Here is a 5,708-nt window from a genome sequence, read left to right on the forward strand (position 1 = left end):
GAAAATGGGGGAAAAAAATCCAAATTTCTGCCTTGGAAAATGGGGAAAAAATCCAAATTTCTGGTCAGGAAAATGGGAAAAAATCCAAAATTCTGCTCTGGAAAATGAGAAAAAATCCAAATTTCTGCTGTGGAAAATGGGGAAAAAATCCCAATTATTGCTCAGGAAAATGGGAAAAAATCCAAATTATTGCTCAGGAAAATGGGGAAAAAATCCAAATTTCTGCTCTGAAATTCCCACTAAAATTCCCATTAAAATTCCCATTATTAACCCCATCCATCCCCATTTTCCCTTTGAAATTCCCATTAAAATTCCCACTAAAATTCCCATTATTAACCCCATCCATCCCCATTTTCCCTTTGAAATTCCCACTAAAATTCCCACTAAAATTCCCATTATTAACCCCATCCATCCCCATTTTCCCTTGAAATTCCCACTGAAATTCCCATTAAAATTCCCACTAAAATTCCCATTATTAACCCCATCCATCCCCATTTTCCCTTGAAATTCCCACTAAAATTCCCACTAAAATTCCCATTAAAATTCCCATTATTAACCCCATCCATCCCCATTTTCCCTTTGAAATTCCCACTAAAATTCCCATTAAAATTCCCACTGAAATTCCCACTAAAATTCCCACTAAAATTCCCACTAAAATTCCCATTATTAACCCCATCCATCCCCATTTTCCCTTGAAATTCCCACTAAAATTCCCATTAAAATTCCCACTAAAATTCCCATTATTAACCCCATCCATCCCCATTTTCCCTTTGAAATTCCCACTGAAATTCCCACTAAAATTCCCATTAAAATTCCCATTATTAACCCCATCCATCCCCATTTTCCCTTGGAATTCCCACTAAAATTCCCACTAAAATTCCCATTAAAATTCCCACTAAAATTCCCATTATTAACCCCATCCATCCCCATTTTCCCTTGGAATTCCCACTAAAATTCCCACTAAAATTCCCACTAAAATTCCCATTATTAACCCCATCCATCCCCATTTTCCCTTGGAATTCCCACTGAAATTCCCACTAAAATTCCCACTAAAATTCCCATTATTAACCCCATCCATCCCCATTTTCCCTTGGAATTCTCACTAAAATTCCCACTAAAATTCCCACTAAAATTCCCATTATTAACCCCATCCATCCCCATTTTCCCTTTGAAATTCCCACTAAAATTCCCACTAAAATTCCCACTAAAATTCCCATTATTAACCCCATCCATCCCCATTTTCCCTTGAAATTCCCACTAAAATTCCCATTAAAATTCCCACTGAAATTCCCACTAAAATTCCCACTAAAATTCCCATTATTAACCCCATCCATCCCCATTTTCCCTTGAAATTCCCACTAAAATTCCCACTAAAATTCCCACTAAAATTCCCATTATTAACCCCATCCATCCCCATTTTCCCTTTGAAATTCCCACTAAAATTCCCACTAAAATTCCCATTATTAACCCCATCCATCCCCATTTTCCCTTGGAATTCCCACTAAAATTCCCACTAAAATTCCCATTAAAATTCCCATTATTAACCCCATCCATCCCCATTTTCCCATTAAAATTCCCACTAAAATTCCCACTAAAATTCCCACTAAAATTCCCACTAAAATTCCCATTATTAACCCCATCCATCCCCATTTTCCCTTTGAAATTCCCATTAAAAATCCCACTAAAATTCCCACTAAAATTCCCCATTAAAATTCCCATTATTAACCCCATCCATCCCCATTTTCCCTTTGAAATTCCCATTAAAAATCCCACTAAAATTCCCACTAAAATTCCCATTAAAATTCCCATTATTAACCCCATCCATCCCCATTTTCCCTTGGAATTCCCACTAAAATTCCCACTAAAATTCCCATTAAAATTCCCATTATTAACCCCATCCATCCCCATTTTCCCTTGAAATTCCCACCAAAAATTCCCACTAAAATTCCCATTAAAATTCTCATTATTAACCCCATCCATCCCCATTTTCCCTTGAAATTCCCACTAAAATTCCCATTAAAATTCCCACTAAAATTCCCATTATTAACCCCATCCATCCCCATTTTCCCTTTGAAATTCCCACTAAAATTCCCACTAAAATTCCCACTAAAATTCCCATTATTAACCCCATCCATCCCCATTTTCCCTTTGAAATTCCCATTAAAATTCCCACTAAAATTCCCATTATTAACCCCATCCATCCCCATTTTCCCTTTGAAATTCCCACTAAAATTCCCACTAAAATTCCCATTAAAATTCCCATTATTAACCCCATCCATCCCCATTTTCCCTTGAAATTCCCACTAAAATTCCCACTAAAATTCCCACTAAAATTCCCATTATTAACCCCATCCATCCCCATTTTCCCTTTGAAATTCCCACTAAAATTCCCATTAAAATTCCCTAATTTTTGTACCAAATTCTCCCGTCCCTCCTCTCCCTCCCCTCCTTCATTCCTACGGAAATTCAGACTGGAAAATTTCCCATCTCAGGAATTTTGAATTTTTAATTTCTCCTTTTTTTCCCCTTTTTTCTCCCATTTCCAGCTGGATTTCCTGCAGCAGCCGGGCAGGTTGGAGCCCCTCGTGGGGAGCCCTTTGTTCTCCACCCAACGCCTCGAGGTCAGTTGGGATTTCATTCCCAAATATTCTCAATAAATTGCATTTTTTTAACATTTATTTTTATTTTTATTTTGAATTTTTTGCTAATTTTTATATTTATTCTTTTATTTCCCCCCAACATGGTTGGTGTTAGAATGGGGAAAAAAGCTGGAAAAATGGAATTTAAATGATCAACTTTCAAATCTTTTAAGCTTTTAGCAGATATAATATCATTTTCTATTTAATATATATTATAAATATAATATATTTAAATGGGAATAAATTCTTATATAAAAATTAATAGACAAATTTCATTAGGTATTCATAAATTTCTATTATAAACTGTATTTATAAATATATTACAAAATATTATATTATCACATAAATATTGTTTTATTTTTTAATTTACTTATTTTTATATAAATACATATTTTATATTTCAGATTATATTACAAATAACTCTTCTTATTACTATTAATGTACATGAAGTGTGTTAAATAAAGGATCTAAATTTAGGTTTAAATATTCAAATTACCGACATATATTTAATAATATTTTAAAAGGTATTTTGACATGATAAATTAATATTGAACACGAAATAAAAATATATATTTATCTTATTATATTGATATACATTTATATGTAAAATTATATAGAAATTAAAATTGTTTATAAAATATGTTGATGAAATTAAAATTATTTATAAAATATATTAATGTTTTTATTGTTACAATATACTGATTTATGGTTTATTTCCATTAAATTATAAATACACAAATAAAGGAAAAATAAGATTTTTTGGGGGGATACCAACACACTCTACTATTTCCTTTAAAAACCACCCTCACCTCCAAACCCATCATGTCAATTCCAGGTAATTTCTCCATTATTTAGCACTAATTAATATTAATTAATTGCAGTAAATTCGCTGTCCCCTCAGGGCAATGGCAGCTGCACCCCCTCGTCCATCACCTCCCCCGCCACCGACCCGGGCAGCGACGCCTCCAATTAAAGAATTTTTACTTCAAAAGACCTTTTTGAGAGGAAAGAGGTCAATTAACACTAATTAATCACGGCCTGATGGAACAATTAACTCAAAAAATGAATGAATTACCTCAGAAGAAGCCAATAGATTGTGATGGCAGCCACACCTCTACCTCTCAGTATTTATAACTTCATTTCGCCTCAGAAAATGCCGTTTTTTTAAGGAAAAAACTTTGGATTTTACACAAAGAACCTGAAGAAGAAGGGAAAAAAAAAAAAAGTCTTGGCGTTTGTCTCCACTTTTACGGCGGAAAAAATGGATTTATTTTTGGTTTTGTCTGGTTTTTTTACGCTGGGATTTCTGTTCTAGGTGAGTTGAACCCCTCATATTGTAAGTGGATGTTCTCTGCATTGGAATTTTCTAGAGGAAATTTCTGTAGGAAATTCTATAGAGAATTCTGTAGGAAATTTTTCTTAATTAATTTAGCTAATTAATGGAAGAGTTCCTTTACCAAACTTCTCGCCGGACGTCGCCCGCAGGCCGGACCTTCCACTGGTGTCATTCCAAGGGATTTCATATCGGGAAATTCCACGGCTTCACTTTTTCTGATGAAAAAGTCCAAAAATAAAATGAAAAACCCCAAATTTACCACAAAACAGCCGAACCACAGGATTTCCCCATGGGAATTCGAGGAGGTTTGTGCCGTTCTGGTGCTGCTCTCAGAGTCCGCCCCTTTCAGTTGAGATTTTATCAAAGACAATAAATTTCCAAAGCCTTTTTTTTCCCTTTTTTTTCCCATTTTCTCCTGATTTTTTTTTTTTTTTTTTTCTCTCAGGTTTGAATTTGGCGGGCGGGAGGTTCGTGAGGGGTGGGGAAAAAGGCGGGAAGATCGTGAGGGGTGGGGAAAAGGGCGGGAAGATCGTGAGGGGCGGGAAAAGGGCGGGAAGATCGTGAGGGGTGGGAAAAGGGCGGGAAGATCGTGAGGGGTGGGAAAAGGGCGGGAAGATCGTGAGGGGTGGGGAAAAGGGCGGGAAGATCGTGAGGGGTGGGAAAAGGGCGGGAAGATCGTGAGGGGCGGGATAAGAGCGGAAAGATCGTGAGGGGTGGGAAAAGGGCGGGAAGATCGTGAGGGGTGGGGAAAAGGGCGGGAAGATCGTGAGGGGCGGGGAAAAGGGCGGGAAGATCGTGAGGGGCGGGAAAAGGGCGGGAAGATCGTGAGGGGTGGGAAAAGGGCGGGAAGATCGTGAGGGGTGGGAAAAGGGCGGGAAGATCGTGAAGGGTGGGAAAAGGGCGGGAAGATCGTGAGGGGTGGGAAAAGGGCGGGAAGATCGTGAGGGGTGGGGAAAAGGACGGGAAGATCGTGAGGGGTGGGAAAAGGGCGGGAAGATCGTGAGGGGTGGGGAAAAGGGCGGGAAGATCGTGAGGGGTGGGGAAAAGGGCGGGAAGATCGTGAGGGGCGGGAAAAGGGCGGGAAGCTCGTGAGGGGTGGGGAAAAGGACGGGAAGATCGTGAGGGGTGGGGAAAAGGGCGGGAAGATCGTGAGGGGTGGGATAAGGGCGGGAAGATCGTGAGGGGTGGGAAAAGGGCGGGAAGATCGTGAGGGGCGGGATAAGGGCGGGAAGATCGTGAGGGGCGGGATAAGGGCGGAAAGATCGTGAGGGGTGGGATAAGGGCGGGAAGATCGTGAGGGGTGGGGAAAAGGGCGGGAAGATCGTGAGGGGTGGGGAAAAGGGCGGGAAGATCGTGAGGGGCGGGATAAAGGCATGAAGATCGTGAGGGGTGGGGAAAAGGGCGGGAAGATCGTGAGGGGTGGGAAAAGGGCGGGAAGATCGTAAGGGGTGGGGAAAAGGGCGGGAAGATCGTGAGGGGTGGGAAAAGGGCGGGAAGATCGTGAGGGGTGGGGAAAAGGGCGGGAAGATCGTGAGGGGTGGGGAAAAGGACGGGAAGATCGTGAGGGGTGGGAAAAGGGCGGGAAGATCGTGAGGGGCGGGATAAGGGCGGGAAGATCGTGAGGGGTGGGAAAAGGGCGGGAAGATCGTGAGGGGTGGGAAAAGGGCGGGAAGATTGTGAGGGGCGGGATAAGGGCGGGAAGATCGTGAGGGGTGGGAAAAGGGCGCGAATGG

At 40.6% G+C, this 5,708-nt stretch overlaps 1 long non-coding RNA gene across 2 annotated transcripts; it reads left to right on the forward strand.

Annotated features, from left to right (window-relative positions):
- Positions 1-2,489: 2,489 nt before the first annotated feature.
- LOC132340998 (uncharacterized) lies at positions 2,490-4,371 on the forward strand. 2 transcript variants are annotated; one of them, XR_009490060.1, is made up of 2 exons: positions 2,490-2,621; positions 3,541-4,371. It is a non-coding gene; the product is annotated as an uncharacterized LOC132340998 (long non-coding RNA). The 2 variants fall into 2 exon arrangements; XR_009490059.1 differs by having other exon boundaries at positions 2,519-2,621; positions 3,521-4,371.
- The last annotated feature ends 1,337 nt before the right edge of the window (positions 4,372-5,708 follow it).

Source organism: Haemorhous mexicanus, chromosome 34, assembly GCF_027477595.1.
Source record: "Haemorhous mexicanus isolate bHaeMex1 chromosome 34, bHaeMex1.pri, whole genome shotgun sequence".
Taxonomy (NCBI): domain Eukaryota; kingdom Metazoa; phylum Chordata; class Aves; order Passeriformes; family Fringillidae; genus Haemorhous; species Haemorhous mexicanus.